The following is a 24693-nucleotide window of genomic DNA, read 5'->3' as shown; positions in this document are numbered from 1 at the left end:
AGTGGGACCTGAATGTAACAGCTCACCTCCACCTCAGGAGGAACCAGGAAGCAGCCCATGGCCAGCATAAGGCTACTGACTTATTTGTTTATTTCGCACAGTGCCCTTCATCCGTAGATCCCAGGAAAGTTCATTTCTGCAACGGGAATGAGTGTGCTGTGCTTCCATCAGGCTGCGCATGCATGCAATACTTGGGTGTAGCACAGGGAAGTGAGTGGCATCTCAGAATACTATCAGCTGACACTGGCATTTGTGCTTTTAAGAACTGCTAGGCAGGTTTTTCTATTTGGTTCCACTCACTGCTGTACTGGGTTTTGATTCAAGACTACAGTGGTACCTCGGGTTACATACGCTTCAGGTTACAGACTTCGCTAACCCAGAAATAGTGCTTCAGGTTAAGAACTTTGCTTCAGGATGAGAACAGAAATTGTGCTCCGGCAGCACAGCAGCAGCGGGAGGCGCCATTAGCTAAAGTGGTGCTTCAGGTTAAGAACTGTTTTAGGTTAAGAACGGGCCTCCGGAACGAATTAAGTACTTAACCCGAGGTACCACTGTATTTACCGTATTTTTCGCTCTATAAGACGCACCCGACCATAAGACGCAGCTAGTTTTTAGAGGAGGAAAACAAGAAAAAATAGATTCTGAATCTTTTATTTCTGTAGAGCCTCTTTTCAAAAGCTTGATTTTGTGAGTGAACAGTAGAAGCATTTTAACAGGCATTAGTGCTTGGATTTCATTCTCTCACAGAAAGCCTCAGGAAAAAAAAATGGGATCATCTGGCCGTTTGGAAAGACAGAGGCACATGGTTTGAGCAGTGATGGAATCCAAGACTGACTGAAGAGGGAAAACAAGAATAATGTTCTCCTGTCTGTTTGTTAAGTTGCTCAGGGGGCTAAATAAGGGCTATCACACAACAACTTCACAACATCTCAGTGAGGTTAAGGTGGCCCTCTCTGCGCAGCGCCTCTTCAGCAAAGCGGGAGGAGAAATGGAGCCCCTTCAGTTTCTCCTCCCGCTTCGCTGAAGGGATGCTGTGCAATGCCATTCGCTCCATAAGACACACACACATTTCCCCTTACTTTTTAGGAGGAAAAAAGTGTGCCTTATGGAGCGAAAAATACGGTAAATGGTTTATTGCTTAATGCTGTTTTTATATTGTGGTGTTAGGATCACTCAGGATTCCATGTGACATGCTTGGTGGGGTACACACATACGCGTAGAGAGAAAAATGTATATATATATATACTGGAACAGTCATACTCGGTGGACGACCACCTGCTTTGCATGAAAAATGTCCCCAGCTCAATCCCTAGCTGGCCTGGAAAAAGACTCCTTCCTGAAACACTGCAGAGATGCTGCCGGTCAGTGGACTATACTGAGCCAGAGGGACTGCTCACCATAGAGTAAAATGTTCCTGGACTGTACCACTTCAGACTACAGGTGAGGGGGGAGATCACATAACCAACTACAGTCAAACCTCGGTTGTCGAACATAATCTGTTCCGGAAGACCGTTTAACTTCCAAAACGTATGACAACCGAAAATCGAAAGCGAAAGCCTCAATACAATAGGGGAACTCAAAATGGAAGCCATGTAGCATGTTTGGCTGCCGAAATTTGTTCAAAAACTGGAGCAGTTACTTCTGGCTTTTCGGCGTTCAGGAGTCGAAGCGTTCCAAAACAGAGCCGTTCGAGAACTGAGGTTTGATTGTATACCACTTGATTCAAAAAGCAGATGTTGTGAAAGTTTTATTTTATTTTACTTTATTTGCCGCCCTATACTTGCAGGTCTCAGATCGGTTTACAGCATAAAATCAAAATACAAAACCGCAAAATACATAATCAAAATATAAACTACAACAAACCAATAACTCCACCCCACCCTAAAAAAAAAAACATATTTTAAAAGGGCACAGAACGTCAATCAAATCAACCAAAGGCCTGGTTAAAAAGGAACTTATTGCCTGGCGCCTAAAGGTGTATAATGAAGGCTCTTCTCCCCAATAACACTTGTCTTCCATGTGTTTAAAAATTCCTCCCCCTCCCACAGGGGCAACATTCAAGCATGCAAAAGCCGTCTGCAGACCCCAGGAACCGTTTGGTCCTTGCCTGGAGAGTCTCACAGTCTGTTAGGAATTGGAACGAGACCCAAAGGGGCATTATTGGCAAGACCACGGGAAAAGCCACCCTGTTAAGCGGGTGAGAGAGTTCCTTTGTTGTTTCGCTGAAAAGCAAAAAGTGCTGGCTCAAAAATAAAAAAATTTAAAAAACCCAGCCGAAAAAAATTCCATCCGCTGCCCAGTGACCTGCATTCCCAGCCGGAATAAAAGAGGGAGAGACCGGCAAATTTGGCTCCCAGCCTCTCAGAGGCTCAAATTACTGTGCAAACAGTGATTAAAACAGCCAGCTGAGCGCAACAGATATTTTCTCCCTTATGCGGGCTGCAAAACATAACATGTCCCATGCCTCAAATTTTTTTAAAAAAATAAACAAAGACAGGCGGAACAAGATAGCATCCATGTTGGTCTTAAAACAGCTATGAATCTCATTGTACCACTACCCAAACCACTGATCAGGCGAAACACTCATCTAGTCCATCATTCTATCCTCAATGCAGTCACCGTGATGGGAAGCCCACAAGGAGGAGCTGAGACCAATGGTATTCTCCCCACCTGCCAATTCCCAGCAGCTGGCGCCCACCAAATCCACTTCCTTATTAGAGAATTAAGCATCTATGGGGATGAATGCCACAGAACAGCTTCCCTCGGAACAAGGAAGTTTTAAGTCGTAAGGAAAACACAAGTTTGTTAATGATCTACCTGCTGTAATCCGAGTTTCCTTGTTTGCCTCCACTAATTCCACATCACAGACGTTATTCAAACGCCCACTAACACAATGAAAATAAGACTGGGCAAATAAAGCAGGAAAAGTTGCGATTCTGTGTAAAATTTGAAAATTACCTCCCTACGCACCAACAGCCGCCGAAGGGAAAAGGGATTTGTCAACGGGTCTACCACTGCATTAAGCGTCATGCTTTTGTAGGAAGTGGATTATGAAATGGAGAGCATCTAAGAAGCACGGGAGGCCTATTTATTCTAACCCCGGGGTGGGATAACAAATCCAGCAAGTTTAATAGGCCAAGTTCACTGGGAGCTGTGTGCAAGTTATTACAGCACCAGTGGGTGTGGTGGAATGATTTTTGAAAAAGTGAAACCTTCCTTTGAAGTCTGCTTAGACGTGCAGAATGCAATTAAATGTTGCTCTGCAGCAGGCACAGAATGACAGATAATCCCATGCCATTTATTATAAAACTGGCCTCGTTGCCTCTCTCGAAACACGGTCAGCAGCTTGCAGGTCTGCATTACGGCTTCCCGCACTACTGGCTCCGCAAGGGAAGGACAGCTGGACGTGCAAGGGAGGAAAATTCCCGGCGTACGAAAATCCTTGGGATGCTGGCGTTCAGCATCTTATTAAAACCACAGCGCTGCAATAAATATGTCAAGCAAAGAAAGGACATCTTGGAAGCCTGGGAAGTCCTAATCAAGACTCTAATAGTTTCCCCGGTTCAAAGCCCATCTAACCTCAGCAGATACTTGGCTCAGAGGCTGCTGCTTTGGAGCAGAGGCCTATTTGGGCTTGGCGTCCTTTTCTGTGTTTTGCTTTACATAAAACACAAGAGCCAGAGAGCAAGATTCCTTCTCTACTACTCCTCGTACTCCAGATTTCATTCCCCAACCCAAAATCCTCTTCTCCCACAGAGATCCACAGGGCTACTGTGCAGTGTTTCCTATCCCAAGCTCTCTAGGCAGCTTGGATCTCAGGAAGGCTGCTCCCAGTGGCCAATTACCGTATTTTTTTGCTCTATAAGACTCACTTTTTCCCTCTTAAAAAGTAAGGGGAAATGTGTGTGCGTCTTATGGAGCGAATGCAGGCTGCACAGCTATCCCAGAAGCCAGAAGAGCAAGAGGGATTGCTGCTTTCACTGCGTAGCGATCCCTCTTGTTGTTCTGGCATCTGAAATTCAGAATATTTTTTTCTTGTTTTCCTCCTCCAAAAACTAGGTGCATCTTATGGTCTAGTGCATCTTATAGAGCGAAAAATACGGTAAATAAAAAATAGCCCCTAAAATCCAAGTTTAATAATCATCAGCCAGAGAGAGCGGGCTCCAGTGTTTTACTAGAGTAGTGGAGGGATGTAGACGCTCCAGATGCAGTTGCACTGCAACTCCCATCTTGCTTCTCCATTGGTCATGCTGGCTGGGGCAGATGGGATTCGGAGTCAAGCAAACAGCTGGAGGGACGCAGGATCCCCACCCCTGGGCTTAAAAAACAGAAGCAGCAAGGAACCAATAAGCTGTCGAGCACCAGAAAGGTTAGAGGTTTGCTCTGCAAAAGAAACTAACCCCTGTTTTTTTCAGACTGGGTTTTTGGTGGCATTTGTGAACAACCAAACTGGCAGAAAGTGTAAAATCAGATCAAAGTTCAGGCAAGCAAAAACACTGCCTGCTGTCAGGTAAGTAAATAAAATTGGCACAGGTCGATTTTATCCAACATCAACTTTTGTCTACAAGGACCAAGCCATTACTGTCTCCATGTTTTAACTGGGACTTTAAGTTAAGCAATACATTCAATTTTTTTTTTTTAAGAAAGAAATTCCTTGGACATGCCTGAAGAAGTTATTATAGCGTCGAGAGCTGCCATTGCCAGCATGTTCAGTATTATTTGATGTAATAAAAAGTCATGCTTCACCACTTTCTCCTTATTGAAAAGGTGAGAAAAGACACCAGAAACAAAACAAAAAAAAGCAGAGTATTAAATGTATGTAAAGGTAATAGTGTACACGTTCCAGAAAGGAACCAATTTAGTTTATGCAAGATGCTAACAAGGACCAAAAGGTGTGTTGGGGTGTGTGTGTGTGTGTGTGTGTGTGTGAGAGAGAGAGAGAGAGAGAGAGAACGAACACCTACTTAAAGGCAATGCTATACATATTAGTACAGTGGTACCTTGGGTTACATACGCTTCAGTTTACAGACGCTTCAGGTTACAGACTCCGCTAACCCAGAAATAGTGCTTCAGGTTAAGAACTTTGCTTCAGGATGAGAACAGAAATCGTGCTCCGGCAGTGTGGCAGCAGCAGGAGGCCCCATTAGCCAAAGTGGTGCTTCAGGTTAAGAACAGTTTCAGGTTAAGAACGGGCCTCCGGAACGAATTAAGTACTTAACCCGAGGTACCACTGTATTAGTGAAGAAGGGGGAATAGCAGCACCTGATCTGTGTGCAGAAGGTTCCAATTCAATCCCCAGCGTCTGCAGGTAGGGTTAAAAACATTCCCTATCTGAAACCCTGGCAGCTAGTCAGTGTAGACCAGGGGCGCCCAAAGTTTTTTCAAAGAGGGTCAGATTTGATGAACTGAACATGTTGTTGAGCTTTTTTTTACAATTTTACCCCAAAGTTGTTGAGCTTTTCTTAGGATTGAATTACCCCAGGACATATACTGCCACAGGGGCCAGATTAAATCGACCATCGGGCCCCCGAAACGGACTTTGGGCATGCCTGGTGTAGACAGTCCTGAGCTAGATGGAACAAGGGTCTGGGCTAGGTATAAGGCAACTTCCTATGTTCTTATGAAAATTATGGGAAAGCCTTGCTTTAAGGCCACATCACATGTTTTAAGTTAATTTGACTGCTAAAGACGGGGGGAAGACGGAGACCAAGAGCAATAAAGCTTCTAGTGAAAAATCTATGTACTGATCTGTGTGTGTGTGTATAGCAACACCGGCAGTGGCACAACAAAAGAATTCCAGTGAACTTAATAATTAATAGTTCTCAAGAACACCTAGTACCAAATGACAAGCCAAGCTAAAAATAGTTCAGAAATGCTGGGAACACTGAAACAGCAGCAACAAGACAAATCAGAGAAGCCCTCCGTCAGAGAGATTTAATGTTGCTGGAAAGGTTACACAAATTCCCCAGGTTGTTAAATGTTAAGAAGCACAGAGGAAAGAACAACGTCCCTCTACACATGATACCAACAATGAAGGGGGTATTGAATATCCTCTGCAAATGTTTCATCCTGGTTCATTTAAGAGGTAACAGAAAATGCTGCCATCGAATGTGGATTCTGCAGGCATTTAAAGGTGAAATAAAAGCATTAATTCAGATTACTTTGGAGTCATCAGAAAAACATGAGAGAACCTGGCAGGATGAGACAAAAGGTCTGCCTAGTCCAGTATCCTGCTTCTTGCAGTGGCCATTGAGACACCACTTGGAAGCCCACCAGGAGGCCACAGCCCATTTCTGTTCCTCAATGAGCACCCTGACCTTAGAATATGGCCATCATGACTCAGAGGCACTGATAAGGTGAACTTCTAGGAATTTTGGAGGGTAGATCTATCATCCTCCATATGAATGGGGAAACTGAAACAGTCACCCCACTTATCATTGTCATCGGCACACACACCCCAAGTCTCAGGACACATGGAAACTTACATTTGAGTACGATAGTTATGAACATCTTGGCATTCACTTTCACATGAAGAAGAAGAAGAAGAAGAAGAAGAAGAAGAAGAAGAAGAAGAGGAGGAGGAGGAGGAGTTTGGATTTGATATCCCGCTTTATCACTACCCGAAGGAGTCTCAAAGCGGCTAACAATCTCCTTTCCCTTCCTCCCTCACAAGAAACACTCTGTGAGGTGAGTGGGGCTGAGAGACTTCAGAGAAGTGTGACTGGCCCAAGGTCACCCAGCAGCTGCAGGTGGAGGAGCGGGGAAGCGAACCCGGTTCCCCAGATTACGAGTCTACCGCTCTGAACCATTCCACCACACTGGCTCTCATGAGACTGAACAGCCTACCCATAGATCGTTCTAAGGCTGAATCTGGTCAAAGAAAATGGAAAAAAGTAGCTCTTCCATCCCTGACCATGTAAGCCAGTCCTTCAGCAATCTGGAGTCCTCCCCAGCACTGGCTGGTCCTGTCAAAAACACAGAGAAGGGGCCAGATTGCTGAATATAGAAATATCAAGGTTATCATCTCCAAAATACGGAGTTTCCAGACCTATAAACAGGAGCTGAAGGGAGCATACATGGTTCTCCCTCTCCCCATTTTATGCTCACAGAGCAACCTAGTCAGATGGGTTCGGCTGAGAGACTCACCCAGCTGAGAGCTTCATTCCTGGGCAGGGATTTGAACCTTGCTCTCCCAGGTCCTAGTCTAACACTCCAACCACTACACCACAGTGCTCTCTCTGTGTGTTTGAGCCAGAATGGTCCAAAGCGAGGTGTGCCTATCAAAAGAATTCCAGGGCGTTAATTTCAGTACGACAGAGAAAACCTTTCATACCTTACCATGTACGAATAAGCCCTTATTATCTCCAAAATCATAATAAAGAGATCACCACAAACCACAAGAGTGACGACAATCCCCACTATTGATAGCATCAGTTGTTCCGAAGCTGTCAAGCTTATTTGTGCCTCACGTCAAAGCTAAGGAGCAAGTACCAGTTTATTTTTCTTGGCCTCCACACGTCTCTGAAAGAAAGAGGTAAACTGGAAAGGTAGGGATTGCCACCATCAAGAACTTCAAAAAAGCAAATAAATACCTGTATTTGATTAACCTTATCCTTATTTTCTTCTCTGAAACTTGAAAGTGTGGCTAAACCCAACGCAGCTTCAAACATATGAGAGATCTGAACTTGCTGAATTTCAATTGCCTCTTTTCAGAAGCCAAAGGCCGCCCTTCTGTCCTCCTCTATCTGCCCCTGGGACTCTCCCAAGCCACACCCCCTTTCCCTAGACCACACCCCTACCTGGCACTGCTTTGCACCCTCTTTCGAGTTGAACTCCAATAATACTCCTTGCTTGGGGGAAGGGTACAGGCATGTGCAAGTGTGTGCAGAAAGTAGCCTGCAAAACAAAGGTAAAATCCACATACATTGCTCCACCCACTTCGGCCTCTGGCCCCGCCCATCGCCAGAAACGAAGGTTCTGAGAAGCAATAGGCAAAAACTGATGGGATGGACTAAAATGAGTGACAAGGATGACCCACCGGAGACAACGGCCAGAGGAAATAATGGGAGCTGCAAATGCAAGACTCCATTGGAATACATGTGCCATTTCTGACATTCTTTCAGTATATGCCAAGATGGGCAGCACCTTAAGGGATCGCATGTCAGAGCAAAGCACAAGGGACTTCCCTATGCACTAAAAGCAGCAGAGCCACTACAAGGCTGTTCGGCACGCGTGGCTTTTGATTTCACCGCCATCGTTGCTGCAAGTTAAGCCTAAACTCTTCCTTAAGGGTAACCAAGGCAGACTCCCGCCTTTGGAAAGGAAAGGATGGGCAGGATAAAGCTCAAACAGAGCTTCAGCTACAAAAAGGGGTTTTTTTTGGGGGGGGAATAGAGAAACTCTGCTTTTTTTGTGTAGCTTCCCCACCCCCGCTTTTACTACTAGAGTAAGGCAGGCACTGGTGGAGGGCAAATGAGCAGACCGGCAGGAAATTGCTAGGTTATTTTAACCAAGGGTGGGGTTTTGACTTGGGTGGGTGTTGTTTTATCTGGAGGGTGGGGTTGTTTTTAAATGTTACGTGCTAATTTGGATTTTTGTATTGGTATCGGTGGGCTGGGGGATTGTTTTAGAGGCTTTTGTTGGGGAGCATATTTTTTATTACAGTCATACCTCGGGTTACAGACGCTTCAGGTTGCACGTTTTTGGGTTGCGCACTGTGCCGAACCCGGAAGTACCAGAACGGGTTACTCCTGGGTTTCAGCGCTTTGCGCACACGCAGAAGCACCAAATCACAACCCACACGTGTGCAGACACGACGCTGAGGGTTGCAAAGGTGCCTCCCGCACGGATCACATTCGCAACCTGAGCGTCCGCTGTAGTTTATATACATTAGTATTGTTAATTGTTGTAATTATTTCTATTACCGGTAAGTATTTTGTGCTGCTGTAACTTTGTGTTGTGAACTGCCCTGTTTGTATAGGGCGGTATACAAATTTAATAAAAACGAAAGCAGGGACTGCTCATGGATGAGCGCTGTTGCGCCTGTCACTCCCTGGAGGTCTGGCTATGTAGAGATACAATTTACAGGTCCTGTGCCACCCATTTTGGATTTACGCTACCCATCAACCCCAGCCAACACAGCTGATGGGAATCACAGCCCCAAACATCTGGAGGGTGCCAGGGTTGGGGAAGGCTGATAAAGAGGGTGACCATCTTTTTCCAAGTTCTGCTAGTAAGCTTCTGGAGGCCGCTGGCTGGTCACGGTAGCAGACAAGGTGCCGGGATAGGTTGACACTGTTTTGACATAGCAAAGCAGCCCTTCTGATCTAATACCAAGAGCAGCGGTGTGTGGACTCCAGTGGAATGCATGAGCAATCACAACAGCAGCTTACGTGGTCATTCATCAGTCTCTCTTTATTCGGTAAAAGAGCTGAAACAAGCCACAGGCGCACATGAGCGAAGCATGTGAGTGAGCCAACCCTGTCATCTGTTGAATTCTGAATCACGAGTGTCCTCTCTGGCTCCCATCAGGACAGACGCAGGTTTGCATCCAAGCACCGCAAAACCAGCGCACTGCTTGTCGAATTACAACCAATTATCTTTTAAAAACTGGCAAGAGCCCAACTCCAGGCATCATCTAAACACGATGCTTTTTGCAGCTGTTACACTCACCGCATTCTGCTGTTTTGAAAACCCTCATGACCTCAGAAGCATTACGCTCACTTTCCCCCCCAAGTTAGCTGGCTCTAATCAGCAAGACCTTCTCCTGCAGCAGAATGTCATTTGACGTTACTGCTCAAAATCACAAACTTAAAGAGAGAACTGCAAGCAGATAGAAGCAAACACACACACACACACGGAAAAATCAGCAATATCAAAGCACCAAGACTGCTAGGGTAAAATCCTGGCTGTGGAGACAAAGAAAGGCAAGGAAAGAAGGGGAGATAAGACGAAACTAAGCATCCCGCCAGACCATTGGTTTCCAAACTGCAGAGTCCTGGGGCTGCTTGTGGATCTGCTTTCGTATGCAACAAGTCCCTGGTTAAATCCCAGGTAGGACTGGGAAAGTCTCCTGGTCTGAAACCCTGGAGAACCACTGCTAATCAGTATAGACCAGTGTTCCTCAGGTCCTCAGCTGTTATTGGACTACAACTCCCATCATCCCTGACCTTGACCACTAGTCCCGCTAGCCAGGGGCGATGGGAGTTGTAGCCCCACAACAGCTGAGGACCCAAGTTTGAGAAACATTTGTGTAGATAAGACTGATCTAGATGGACCAATCGTCTGACTCGGCACAAGGTAGATTCCTATGTAGGAAGCTGCAGCGAAGGGCAGAAATCCACCCGTTAAGAACATCAAAAGCGCCTGGCTTCTGGGTAAAGGGATAGTTCATCCAGTCCGGCATCCTGCTCTCAGAGTGGTCAACTAGATGCCTCAATGGGAAGCCTGAACAAAGGAGCTGAGTGCAACAGCCCCTCTCCCGACTTGCGATTCCCACCAACTCCTATTGAGTGGAATATCACCTCTGAAAGTCCATGGATCTGTATCGAAAGAAGCCGAGGACGTGTCATCTCCCTGCCCCAGTCTGTTCTGGACCTTCCACCAACCCTCTGGAGCAGATCTGGGCTGGAAAAGGGGACATGGGGGGGGGGGAGAAGGAGGGGAAGTCCTTGCACTAAATAGACAACTCTGTTGGGTACAACCCATGGCTTCGGATGCAAGGTTGGGAAAATTCCAAATAGGGAATCAGGTTGCGTTAACACATTTTAATTTTCTTTTTGGAAAATAATGCATTATAAAGAAGGATAAGAAACGCAACAGACGCAGTTAATTCAGCCCAATCACGCAGCTCAGTTCCTACGGTCCTCCAGACAGCCAAATGCACAGAAAAGCACACATGTTTAAGTTACTGTGACCTTTGAACCCACAAACTGCTCACAAGGGAGGGGGGGCATAATGTGGGTTTTCTGGAAAACAACTAGCAAAATAAACTGCCCTGAAGGAAAGAACAGGTCTTTTGAGCAGCAAATGGTACCCCTGTGGTTTTCGCACCTATGTTCTAGGCTTGTATGGCTGGGAGGCAGCTTCAAAGGATTCAAAATATCTGCTGGAAAAACCACTTAACATAACTCTCCCAAGTTGTAAACAGGACTGCTTTGTGCGCAAGGAGAAATTGCCGCCGCTGGAGGGCATTTTGAAAAAGTCACTTATTGTTTGCAATTGTGCATTTCTCTAAACTGAAAGCGTATTTGGATTTTCATGGGCCACTAAGCTCCAATAAGAAACAGGGAGGGGGAATCATCAACCATGTCTCCCCAGCTTATGTTTAAATATATATATATATATATATATATATATATATATATATATATATATATATATCAGAAGGTCGAAAGACACATAGCATTTTGATGGCAAAAAGCTACATCTATGCAGGCTCCCAGGCTACCCTTCCCTTGTGCACATACACCAAACAGGAAAACAGCACCATGAGGTTTTAAGACTAAACTACACACAACCGCTAGGTCTACGTCAGCTGGAGAAATGCTTTAGGATCCTAGGCACAAACCTGACATTTTGAGATTTTTTTTCCAGTCCATTTCAAAGATATCTGTCTCTCTCACTTTTAACTTTTTTGAACCGTGCTTTGGAAATCATTTGGGGGAGTGGGGAATAACTGAAAACAAAAGCAGTTGTGGAATAGAAACAACACAGAGTTTTTCAAGTTCAAAAGAGTCAGATCAAAATGGTGTGCTAGAAAAGCGGCCATCGAGCAGCAAAAATAACAACACGCTGAAGTTCTCAGCAGACGAGATCAAAACCACCATTCATTAAAAGCACAGGCTGGTGAAGTCATCACCCAAGCACCTAAAACTTAACCCTGCACCTGTTCTCTGTGGAGAGGATATGCTGTAGTTGGGTGCTGCCCTCTGAAAGGGTGTCACGCAACACACTTGCCACCCACTGCCCCTTCGGTGTTGGAGACACCCAGAGAACAGCCACCAGTGGGGACCCCCCCCCCAAATGCCTGTGCTGGTTTGTATGGGAGTGGGCAGTCCTTTAGATACCTGTGCCTGGAGCCATAGCCATAACAGGTGCCTGAAAGTTAAAAACAGCACTCTGAATTGTATCCAGAAACAGGCAGGAGGGCAGTAGAGCTGTTTTAAAACACAAAAAAGGCAAATAGGTGTGAAGTTCCCCTTCTTTTCAAGGACTGTAGTTCAGTGGTACAGCACAGCTTTCCAAGTTTCAGTCCTTGGCATCTTCAGGTAGGGATGGAGAGCTGCCCCAACTCAATGTGGACAATACGGGGCTGGATGGATCAATGGTGTGACTCGGGGTAAGGCAGTTTACTACACTCCTACCCTCCTCATTTCAGGAAATGATCTGCAGCTACCCCTGTGTGCCTTCAGGGTCAAATACACTATCTACTCTTCCACCACACAAAACTCTAAGCCCCCAAGTGTGAGTTGTAGGTCAACCATCAGATTTTTACGAGACACTTCTTTAGCCACCTGCAGACTGGCACAGCTGGAGAAACTTGGCCAGTCTTGTTCCTACAAAAGATTTCCCCCAGCTAACGGGGTATTCTGCATGCAACATTCAGAAGCCAGTGTGGATATGGCAAGGATCAGCAGCTATCAGTCTGAACCGCTTCAATGCTGAAACAGCAGGTCTCTCCCAAGCTCCAGCCCTCCTGACAATGGAAACAGACAGTGTTTAGATCAGTAGGTTCTCATGATGACCCAGTACAGTGGTGCCTCGCAAGATGAAATTAATCCGTTCCGCGAGTCTCTTCGTCTAGCGGTTTTTTCGTCTTGCAAAGCAACCCTATTAGCGGATTAGCGCTATTAGCGGCTATTAAAGGCTTAGCGGCTTAGCGGCTAAAAGGCTATTAGCGGCTTAGAAAAAGGGGGGGGGGAAGCGAAAAAAATCGCAAGACTCGCAAGACTTTTTCATTTTGCGAAGCAAGCCCATAGGGAAATTCGTCTTGCGAAGCGCATCGAAAAACGGAAAACCCTTTTGTCTAGCGGGTTTTTCGTCTTGCGAGGCATTCATCTAGCGGGGCACCACTGTATCTTGTTCTATAAACGCGTGAAGTCCTATTGCAACAGATACAGGAACACAGGAAGCTATCTTACATGGAGGTCAAGGCCATTGGTCCATCAAAGATCAGCATTGTCTACACTCATGGCAGCAGCCCTCCAGGATCATGGATTTGTAGAGTTGGGACCCCAACGCTCATCTTGGCCAACCCCCCACAACGCAGGAACCTCAACTAAAACATCAATGACAGGTGGCCATCCAAACTCTGCTTGGAAACCTCCAAGGAAGGAGAGTCCACCACATTCTGGGGGAGTCTGTTCCACTGCTGAACAGCTCTTATCAGAAAGTTGATGTTTAGTCAGAATCTCCCTTCTTGTAACTTGAAGCCATTGCTTCGAGCCCTACCCTTTGGAGCAGGAAAAAACAAGCTTACTCCATCTTCCATGTGACAGGGTTTTAGACAGAAGACTCTTCCAGCCAAATATATTGCTCTGCTTTCCTTTGGAGTCCAAGAGGGGGGTCTTTTCCCTGGGCAGCCCAGGGCCTCCATGCACACTGGCCAGGCTTGCACCCCGGGGGTCACTTCAGTACTGCGAACGCAGTGGTTTGACTTCAGCCCTGGAGGAGCGCTCCATTGTCTATCGAGTCAGACGGATGCCAACAAAAACAACGGCCGATATACTATGAAGAGTGTGCAAAGAGATCTGAGCCCAGGTTTTTTTAATACATATTTTCTAGAAGGGAGCGACTCACACAAGACTAGGAAGAAACAGGGTGAGCGTAAGGGAGTGGCGTTGTTTGTTTAATGACTGTTCATCACACTAGTTTTTATTTCAGCTGCTGCCATGCGTTTACTGAAAACCCAATAAAAACCGCTGATAGGCAGTGCCATGCAACAGCAGGCACAAGGCTGGATGCAGTGCCAGCACAGCTAGTGAATGAGACTCTTTCACTCCCTAGCTTTCTGGACACTCCTTCCCTCCTTTGCACTCAGTATCCCAAACACACCCAGTCCCCGAAGCAAAAGATTATCCATTTATTAAAGAGGAAATGCACAGCAGAGAACTTGCCAGCTATGGTTTCAAAGGCCAAACTCATCACAAGCAAAAGTCCAGAGGGGAAGCGACGTTTATGATCGGAACAAGTGCATTTACATGTTATGACTGGGGAGAGAAGAGTCAATGGTAGACTTGAGGAAGCTATAAACCGTAAGAGAAAGGCTGCAGTGTATTGCCTACTCTCTTAAGAAGGCGCTGCTCACAAATTACGCCAGATGTTCCACTCCCAGTTTATGTCAGCCTTGGGACCAACACTTCGGATTAGCATCTGAAGAGGGGGTTTTATTATCCCCCATCATTAGCTTGCAAGCTGCTATCAGATGCTCTGAAGGCACCTGGTGGTGTAGTCTCCACCTCTGCAGCTAAGGAGGTCAGGGCCTGACCAAGCCTTCTCCCCGCTTATCTTAAGTCTCATTTAGTAGGGATCTGTGGTGCAGGAGCATCAGGAAAGGCAGCCAGAGTATTGGGCTTCTGTGTGCTTGCCTACAAGATCCCCTCCAGGCCACCCAGCTGGTTTCTAAACAGATTCAGACAGTCAGAGGCACAGCTACTCTTGATTTGATGAGTTCAAATGTCTAGCCAGGCTAATTCACACAAAAAATACAGCTCACCTCTATGTATAAGTAAGCCACACCATGCTTTCCCCTCTTCCGTAAAGAGAAAACATTGCACAGTCACACATAATCCTGTAAGCATAACAAACCCTGGAAAAGAGAAGGTGGGAAATGCAGGTTTGGCTAACGATGCACTCCAGACCATTCATTCATTATGGAGCTCAGTTAAGCACCAAACTACCGGCAGCCCCCGCCCCTAAAGTTCAAATGTGCTTTTAGCTTGTAAGGTGCTTTGCTCCAGTTTTTTATTTCGACTTTACAGTATCCTTATTGCAGTGTTCAAAATTCGTCAGGCGCGAGGGGCATTTTGCACCTGGCTATCAGTGCCAGGGCACCCGGATGGTGCCTGATGTCTCCACCACCTGGAGGATCCTTGAATCTTGACTGTTTTCACACACTGGCAACACAATCTGTAGAATTCTATTCATTATATTGTATCTGCACAATCAGAATGAATTCCAGGAACCAAAACATCATACTGAAAAATATGACTTTCAAACCATCTGGTCCAAAAACAGCAACTAGGCATTTCATTTTGGCGACTGTAACCCTGTTTATGGTGCTGGAGGAGACTCTTGAGAGTCCCATGGACTGCAAGAAGATCAAACCAATCCATTCTGAAGGAAATCAGCCCTGAGTGCTCACTGGAAAGACAGAGAAGAGAAGAGAAGAGAAGAGAAGAGAAGAGAAGAGAAGAGAAGAGAAGAGAAGACTCCCTGGAAAAGACCCTGATGTTAGGAAAGATTGAGGGCACAAGGAGAAGGGGACGACAGAGGACGAGATGGTTGGACAGCGTTCTCGAAGCTACCAGCATGAGTTTGACCAAACTGCGGGAGGCAGTGGAAGACAGGAGTGCCTGGCGTGCTCTGGTCCATGGGGTCACAAAGAGTCGGACACAACTAAACGACTAAACAACAACAACCACCACCACCCTGCTTTAAGGAGCCATTTGGCACCTAGTTTGTATAATTGAGTTTCTAACACCGTCTTATTGGCTTGAGCCATTATTACTTCCATCTTTGAGACATTTCATAAGACCAACAAGCATGCTCATAGCAGAGGTTTGAAATGAGATCCCTGAAGTGCCCATCACCCCAGCCATCCAGAAAACAACAACACCAGGAACATTTATTGGGTCAAAAGCAACAGCAAAAGCTCAGAGCTCTCAAGACAGAGAGGATGCATTGAATAGTTGTGTTCTCAATCAACCAACACCTACATAATGGAGTGTGTGTGTGTCTGCATCTGCTCTCCTTGTAGAGACACAGCAGTTTTCCTTTCCAGCTTGTAGGGAAGCCAAGCTCTTTGAGCAGACATGTGGGGAGCAGCTCTATTATTCCCCTATCAGGGTATACAGGAGGGAATGAAAATGTATTTAATGAAGGACTGCTCACTAGGAGGCAGGCAGGAAGGGGCCTACCTCACAAACCACCATGTGATGGGTCAAAGCTGTGACAGGGAAACTTTTCAGCCCAAGGACCACATTCCGCCATGGCTAATCTTCCAGGGGCCACATGCAAATCATGGGTGGGACCAGAGGCAAAAGTAGGCAGAGAAACAGATGCAAGCCTTATTTTTGTACAGTCCACTGTATTCCCGCAACACAGAAGTCAAAGGCTTCTGGCTTTTGTCATAGGTTCCCGACACCCACACACAATTCTCCATCCAGGAAATATGGAGTAATTATCACAGGTAAAGGACACATTCCAGCCAGGTGAAGGCACTTTGGAGGATGGGGAGCAGGGCTGGTGAGAGGCATCATCTGGGGAAGAGTCCTGAAGTCCATTTGGTCCATTTGTTAAAAGAAGAGCATTTGGGTGGGAGGGTGGAGAAGCAAGGCAGAGTGGAAATAAAGAGCAAATGCCTTCTATAGAAAAAAAGATGCAACACATTTTGATATGGCTCTCAAGTTTGCATCCGCTGTGAATTCCCATCACTCTATTCATGGGAACATGTTGGCTTATTAATTGGTAGATCCACTTGAGAAAGGCTGTACTTAAAAATAAAAAAATCCTTACGCACAGACGCACGCGCGCGCACACACACACACACACACACACACCACCCCAGCAACCTGGGGTCACATTCTTCCATTTGTTAATAAAAGATTAGGGCTGGCATCCTAATAACATATTCGGAACCGCGGCTCAAAATGCACATCGTAGACATTCTTTAAGCCTCAAACACCAAAGCAAGAATCGCTAGCTACTGTCATTATGCCCTTTGTTTAAAAATGGCATAAGCATATTTAACCTACCCAAAACCATGCAATTAGTATGAGCGCAATGCCGAGGCTTCAAGAAAAGGAATTTTTAAAGAGACACTAATGTGCCAAGCATTTAAAGCCTGGTGCCAGCTCACTCGGTGCACGCTGTGTTGAGCCCATTGCAGAGTGTCGTCAGTGAATCCTGAAGTGTCACTGCGCATCTGACGACACTCTGTCCAATCCTGTTCCACAATACGCACTTTATGTAACTGCCACACAGCAATGAGACCAAGAAAGGGAAGGGAACAGAACTGATCATACAAGCACGAAAACAGGGATGAAAAGATACGCATCACTTTTTATTTTAAAAAATGTCCACTGCATTTTAATAGGCTGCATTTGCAGAGCTCACCGCTAAGACACTGTACTGCCAGTTTGTATGGCATGGATTTCATTCCTAACATCAGGCAACTGTAGATGGGCAATTTGGTACTGTGGACACAGAAACTGGCAAGAACCAGTTTATACTCTCAGTAAAATCAAATAGTAAAGCTTCTCCTGGATTGATCCACTTCAGGCTGCCGCAGGTGGGAATGGAATATTTCAGCACTCAGCTATGCAAGTTATCTAGCATGTTAGGGAGAAAGGTTCAGTCTCGATTTCTCCCAGTCATTATATTTGGAGCTTCTGCCATAATTATATGATTTTCAAGTGTGGTCCAAGGTAGCACTCTGGCCTCCCTTGCTTCAGATATATGGCTTATAATATATATGGTGTTAGGAACTCTGGAGCCAAATGGCTCCTGAAACCAAGGTTACAGGCGCCAAAACAGAATGTCTAGTTTGCCATTTGGGGGCAAGATGGCTCTAATGTCTTATTTTTCAAATGGTGGACTGACTGTGATTGATTATCAGTTAAACATCTGGCTAGTTCAGATGACAACCCTGAGCTAGGTTAAGAGCTTTGGTAACCTAAAGAACAGGGATCCAGGGACAGTCCACATATATAGTGGACTATCCCAACTTCTTCTTCTTCTTAATGGAGACTGCTCCTGCTCAGGCTGCATAGAAAAAGCATTTTGGTTCCAGAAATTCATTCTGTCGTGCAGCTAAAATATAACTGATAGAATTCTACAGGATGGGGTATTAGTGTGTGAAAACAGTCCAGATCCAATGATCCCCAGGAATGCACCTCCAGATGGTGGAGATGTCATGCGCCATACTGGTGCCCGGGCATCTTCACTTGGTCGCAAGTGGTCAGAAGACAGGTGCAAAATGTGGCTCGCTAATTTCAAACACTGGATACATACAGGCATATACAGTGGTACCTCGGGTTAAGTACTTAATTCGTTCCGGAGGTCCATTCTTAACCTGAAACTGTTCTTAACCTGAAGCACCACTTTAGCTATCGGGGGCTCCTGCTGCTGCCGCACTGCCAGAACCCAATTTCTGTTCTCATCCTGAAGCAAAGTTCTTAACCTGAAGCATTATTTCTGGGTTAGCGGAGTCTGTAACCTGAAGTGCATGTAACCTGAAGTGTATGTAACCTGAGGTACCACTGTATATTTATTTGTCTGCCACCTTTCCACAATTCGAATCATACATAACTAACTGCAACATAGCAGAAGTAGTCATAAGCAACAAATAAAACATCAAAATATAAACAAGCAAACTGAAGAATTTCCACATAAATCACAAAACCCCAACAGCGACAACAACCCAACCCAACTAAAAACCCTCGCAAACAACACCGCAGCTCAAGAGCCTGTTCAGCAGCCTCAGCTTTTGTAGCTGGAGTCAGTCAGGGACAGTGTGCAGCCTCATCCATGTACCTATGGAGTTCCCAAGGGGTCTCTCAACTTTGTACCATTTTAACTGAAAACTGTAGCAGGACAGCAGAGAGGAAGGGAACAAAGCTTGCCAACTTAAGATTTTTAAAGATAAAATATGAGGCCTGCACAGCTTGGCCCTAATGAAGCAGCAAAAGGCGAAACTGACAGATCCCCTCTACAGCCGGACCCCATACAGATTCAAGGGAATGAGGCACCATTAGCAAATTCCTTATCAGCTAGGGTTGCCATATGTCTGGGAAATACCAGACATGTCCACTTTTGGGGGGACCAACAGGCCCATCCAGGGGGATTTTTACATTTTAAAGGAAATGTCTGGGATTTGGGGGGGGTATTTATTTATTTGGGGGTTGGCTAAGGCAGCTCTGCACACTGTAGCCGCTGCCAGCTCAAGCCCAAGTTGGGAAAAGAGGCACACTGGTGCAGCGGCGGCCTCATACACCAGCGCCCCTCTTTCACCAGCTCAGGCTGTCCTCTTTTTTGTTCTTCAAGATATGGCAACCCTATTATCAGAATCACCTTCTTTTTCATCTGTTCCCTCCGCGGAGCAGAAGCTACACAGGTGTGAGAGCCCTTGTGGGAAAAGGAGCGGGCAGGTAATGCTCTCCTAAGTTAAGCTGGCTGGCAGGAACCCTAGTTATGGGGTAATTGCTTTCCCCCAGCAGCATCAATAGCAATGGCAGGTGTTCTTTAAAGGGAAAGAGATGAATGACTGAAATTCCTCTTGCAGAAGCAGCCATGGGAACCTCTGTTAAAGGGGTAGCAGTGGGAAGATGTAGTTTTTTCCCCAAAGAACTAGCTCTTCTAAGGTACAGTAGTCAGTACATTTTACAAGATCACATATTGCATAACTAGCTTAGAAGAATGCTAGTATTTGTATAGCATTAGCAAAAACACCATTCATTTTTATTCTCTGGGAGCACCCACAAAACACATGCATTAAGGAGTCAACACCATGGGACTCATTCTTCATATCCACAAGTGTGCACTGGTGAAAAGATACTTATTCTACCACAGGAATACCACTTATTCTGCCACCAACTCAAAAGGCAACAGTCATGCCCATCATGGATTCCTCATAGCTCAGACCAAACAGAGCTACCCGAACATACCTTATATTTTTACAGCCAAGGAGTAAAAACTGAGGACTCCAGCACTGAGAGTCCACAGTCCCTTCTCAAACCTTCCCTTTGGAAAGAAGCACATGACACGTCACACAAGCCAATTACCTGTGCAGGTAAGAGAAAAATTGTGTAAGCAGGCATACAGGGTTTCCCTTACTATTACCATTACAATTTATTGCCTGCCCTTCACACTAAAATCCCAGGGCGAGAAGCAACAATTAAAACACATTATTAAATCCAGTTTAAAACAAATTTAAAATTACAAAAGTAAGTGAGTAAACTGAAGGGCAAAATATATGCTAGCTCACTGAAATCTTTGGAACCATGTCCAGTTAACTATATACACAGACAGAAACAAATAAAGTCCCATTTAAATTAACGGACGGCACAATAAAAAGCATGACTTGTAGTTCTGCCTTTTTTCCTTTTGCTAACTACACCAAATTGCCTGTTTTAGGTTTTTATTGCCTTTTAACTGGCTTCAGTGCAAAAGAGCTACCTTTGTAAGAAAAGAGATTAACAAATGCAACAGCAAAATAATCGCAATCATGTCTACTCAGAAGTAAATCCTGCTGAATTCAACAGGGCTTGCTCCCAGGTGTGGGAGGCCAAGATCCGCAAGCTGCACGCTCCTTCTGTGTTGCAAATTCATCGTGTCATAAGGAGCCTTTGGGACCTGGGCTGGCAATTGCTCCAGTTTCCTAATCCCCTAAGCAAAAAAAGGGGCTGAGATGTGAAGCTCCTCCGAGGTCCCTGGTGATGGAACAAGGAAGTCTTTGCAATTCGAGCATCAGGGTCAAGCCTCCTCGAATTTAAGGGAACCTTTTTGCTTAAGGGAAGCCTTCAAAAGGCACAGAATCAAATCCCAAAGAGTAGGGGAAAAGGGGGGAAGAATATGAGTGTGAAGAAAGGAGCCCTCACCCCAAATCCCTGCCTCCTGGAAAGAGAAAATCTCTCCATCACCCCAAACCCTGGAAGCAGCAGGGACTCCAACTCCATATTCCCCAAGCACGACAAAATCCTAAATATAGGGGTCCTCCTACACTCAAGCAGGGGGGGGGGAATGGGGACAAGAAGCCTCCGCCCCACACAAAAACCAACAACCCCGAAATGCAAAGGCAGCCCAAATCCTGCAGGATTTTAAGCCCTGAATACGGAGAAGCCCCCACACCCCCCAAAGGTAAAGAGGAGGTCCAGACCCCCACCAAAAAAAGGATGGAGACACCTCGAGTCCACGCCTCGACCCCACAGACACCCCAAAATATGTGCAGGGGGGAGGGATTCCTCTTCCCAAAATGAGGCTGAAACCCGAACGACCCCGCCTCAAATATCACCCCCCCCAATAAAAGGGAAGGATAATTCCCCTACAAGCCTTCAAGGGGGGGGGAACCCCTCATATAGGGGGCAAGTCCTATTATAGCGCTGAAAAGCGGGAAGTGGGGGTGTGGGGCTCCCAAGGGCGCCCTCGAGGGTTGTTTCGGTGAGGGGGTGAAGGAAGCCCGCCGCTGTGGTTCCCGAGGCCCGCGGCGGGTTCCACGCGAGCCCCCGGCGCGGGCCCTCCCGCGAGCGGCCTCGCCTCACCTGGTGAGGGGGCGGCTCTGGGGCCTCCGACGCTCCTTCTGCTGGCGGCGGCGGCGCTTCTCCTCCTCCTCCTCCTGCGCTACCTTCGCCGACGTCTCCTCCGTCCCGCTTCCCTCGCTCGGCCCCCGACCCGCGCTGGGAGGAGCCGCGGCCTCCCGCCAATCCAAGGCCCGGGGCGGAGCAGCGGCGCCGAGTGGGGCGCCGCCCGCCGGGGGAGGCTGCGGCGGCAGCAGGCCGACAGGCAGGGCTGGGCCGACCAGGCGCCCGCTCCGACCGGCGGGCCTCGCCGGCTCCCCGCCGCCTCAGCAGGGGCAGGGAGGGACAGGCGGGCGGGCCTCCTTCGCCCCCGCGGGGCTGAGTGGATTTGGGGCCCAGGGCCAAGCGCAGCCCCCGGGACACCCACACAAGCCCCGGCGCGGGCAAGGCCCTGGGGCCCAGCGCCACGCTTATGGGGGTTATTATTAGTATTGGTTCATTTCCTATGCCGCCCTTCCTCCGAGGATCACAGGGCGGTGGAAGAACACAAAAATGTACAAAAGGGAAGAGGGCAGCCGCTTTAGTAGTGCCAGGTTGCGGGTCCGGCTTTATTATTATTATTATTATTATTATTATTATTATTATTATTATTATTATTTCTATATAGTCATACTTCGGGTTACAGACGCATCAGGTTGTGTGTGTTTTTGGGTTACGGACCACCGAAACCCGGAAGTACCAGAACAGGTTACTTCTGGCTTTCAGCAGTAGTTCATGCACAGAAACGCTAAATTGCTCTTTGCACATGCACAGAAGTGCCAAATCGCAACCCGCGCATGTGCAGCTGCGGGTTGCAAACGTGCATCCCGCATGGATCACGTTCGCAACCCAAGCGTCCACTGTACCTCCCTCCGAGGATCACAGCGCGTTTCATAGTATAAAAGCACAAAAATCTATGTGTTAAAGGCTCAAACGTAAGAGGGCGGCCGCTTTAGTAGTGCCAGGTTGTGGGGCTGGCTTTATTATTATTATTATTATTATTATTTATTTATTTACATTTCTATACAGTCATACTTCAGGTTACAGAAGCTTCAGGTTGGGTTTCTTTCAGGTTAAAGGTAAAGGGACCCCTGACCATTAGGTCCAGTCGTGGCCGACTCTGGGGTTGCGGCGCTCATCTCGCTTTATTGGCCGAGGGAGCTGGCGTACAGCTTCCGGGTCATGTGGCCAGCATGACTAAGCCACTTCTGGCGAACCAGAGCAGCGCACGGAAACTCCGTTTCCCTTCCCGCCGGAGTGGTACCTATTTATCTACTTGCACTTTGATGTGCTTTCGAACTGCTAGGTTGGCAGGAGCAGGGACCGAGCAATGGGAGCTCACCCTGTCGCGGGGATTCGAACCACCGACCTTCTGATCAGCAAGTTCTAGGCTCTGTGGTTTAACCCACAGCGCCACCCGTGTCTCTTGGTACTAACTCTTAAACCCAGTTTAATATATGGTTACTAGACATCCCCATTTCCTGGGGTCAGTCCCCAGATTTACAAATCAATCCCCTGATAAAATCCTATCATTCCTACTGAAGTTGAAAAGTGCCCCCGGATTCATTGAAAAAAAACTGGTAACCTTACAGTGGTACCTCGGGTTACATACGCTTCAGGTTACATACGCTTCAGGTTACAGAGTCCGCTAACCCAGAATAGTGCTTCAGGTTAAGAACTTTGCTTCAGGATGAGTACAGAAATCGGGAGTCCCCATTAGCTAAAGTGGTGCTTCAGGTTAAGAACAGTTTCAGCTTAAGTACGGACCTCTGGAATGAATTAAGTACATAACCCGAGGTACCACTGTAGTTTAATACCAATTTTTCTCTCTCCGCGCCCCCCCCCCCCGGAAAGTGCTAACCTTAACTTGAGCCTGGTGCCAGTTTTTTAAAGTTTATTTGGTTTGGTGGGCTTTTTGTTTTTAACATGTGGTGCTAATCTTACAGGCAGCCTGATACCAGCCACCCCCACAATGCAAAGCTTTGACAATCTTCAGCTAAAGGATGGTCTGCATATTGTATAACTTTCCCCGAGACACTTAGCCTCTCAGCATTACAGCCTTTCCCAGGCATGAAGAAAACAAGAGATAAAATTACAGCCCTATCTTATCACGGTCCAAGGAAGAAGTCTGATTCTGTCAGAGTAATTAGGGGATCAGCCAAACCTCCGCAGCTCTGGTGTGTGGGCAGTGGATTATTTAATTATTGCGCTTATCAGGACTTTTCATGGGCGTATACCACCTTATCACCGTGCTGTTTGCTTTAACCGTGAAAACAATTGCCTGCAGACACTGTGCACAGCTCCCCATTTTTGCTCAAGATAGGATAAGAGCTGCGTGTCAGTGGAGACATTTTCCTCGAGGGGTGGAAAGGTGCTTAGATGCCTTTGCACATGGGTAGGCCCAGGGGCCGGATCCGGCCCAATTGCCGTCCAAATCCGGCCCATGGGCGGTCCAGGAATCCGCGTGTTTTTACATGAGTAGAATTTTATTTATGAGTAGAATTTATTTAAAATGCATCTCTGGGTTATTTGTGGGACATAGGAACTTGTTCATTTTTCTTTCTTCAAAATATAGTCCGGCCCACCACATGGTCTTGTAGCCTTTCTAGGCCTTTTTTCACGGGTAAGAAAAAGGTTGCACCTGGGGAGAGGGAAGAAGGAGTCAAACGACACCAAAGGGATAAATCAGAGAAAAAGCTTTATTCTGCCATCCGGGGTGGCAGAAGGCACCTGCGTGATAAATTCACAAAGCAAATACAAGTTCACAGCCATTTGCACAGAGCAAATATTCCCCTCCAGTTCCCTCCCCTCAGTTTTCTGAGCATGAACAGAAAGCTCCTGTCTTGGGACTATTCATTAGCCTTTTTGAAGCTCTCTCGTACTGATAAAGGTAACGGTTTGCCTATGCAACAGCATCTTGTGAGGAAAGCAGAGGAAAACTTTAGTTGTGGATTTTTAAAAGAGAGAAAAGGAATTTTGGACAGTTTTGAGGCCTGGTTGGGGGGGGGGTGACTTCGGGCCTAGGTGAGGTCACCTGTCCTCACCTCCTTCAGTCTGAGGGACGGTGGACTGGCCCACGACTGAAAAAGTTTGCTGACCCTGGCCTTTGCAGCTGCTCCTAAGTCGTGTGGTCCCATTTGGACAATGGTTAAAGGAAACCTTCAGGAGACTGAGTGGGACCCAAAATATGTCTCATCCC

The 24693-nt window shown here is 46.6% G+C and overlaps 1 protein-coding gene and 1 long non-coding RNA gene across 4 annotated transcripts in view; both read right to left on the bottom strand.

The window, feature by feature from the left end:
• The window catches only part of FBXO34 (F-box protein 34), a 52185-nt gene extending 30550 nt beyond the window's left edge, over positions 1–21635 (bottom strand). Inside the window, exon 1 of one of the 2 annotated variants that reach the window (XM_081192340.1) lies at positions 21480–21635. The gene's annotated coding sequence lies outside the window, so the exon portion shown is untranslated. Of the gene's footprint in view, positions 1–20819; positions 20960–21479 lie in introns of those variants that run through there. The other variant, XM_081192341.1, reaches the window with a different exon arrangement.
• LOC308587474 overlaps positions 1–24693 on the bottom strand; it is a 306756-nt gene that overhangs the window by 206193 nt on the left and 75870 nt on the right. The window lies entirely within an intron of this gene.

The sequence above is a fragment of the Podarcis bocagei genome (assembly GCF_964188305.1).
Source record: "Podarcis bocagei genome assembly, chromosome: 1".
In the NCBI taxonomy this organism is placed as follows: domain Eukaryota; kingdom Metazoa; phylum Chordata; class Lepidosauria; order Squamata; family Lacertidae; genus Podarcis; species Podarcis bocagei.
The sequence above is the reverse complement of the archived record's forward strand: the minus strand, read 5'-3'. Positions and strand labels throughout refer to the sequence as shown.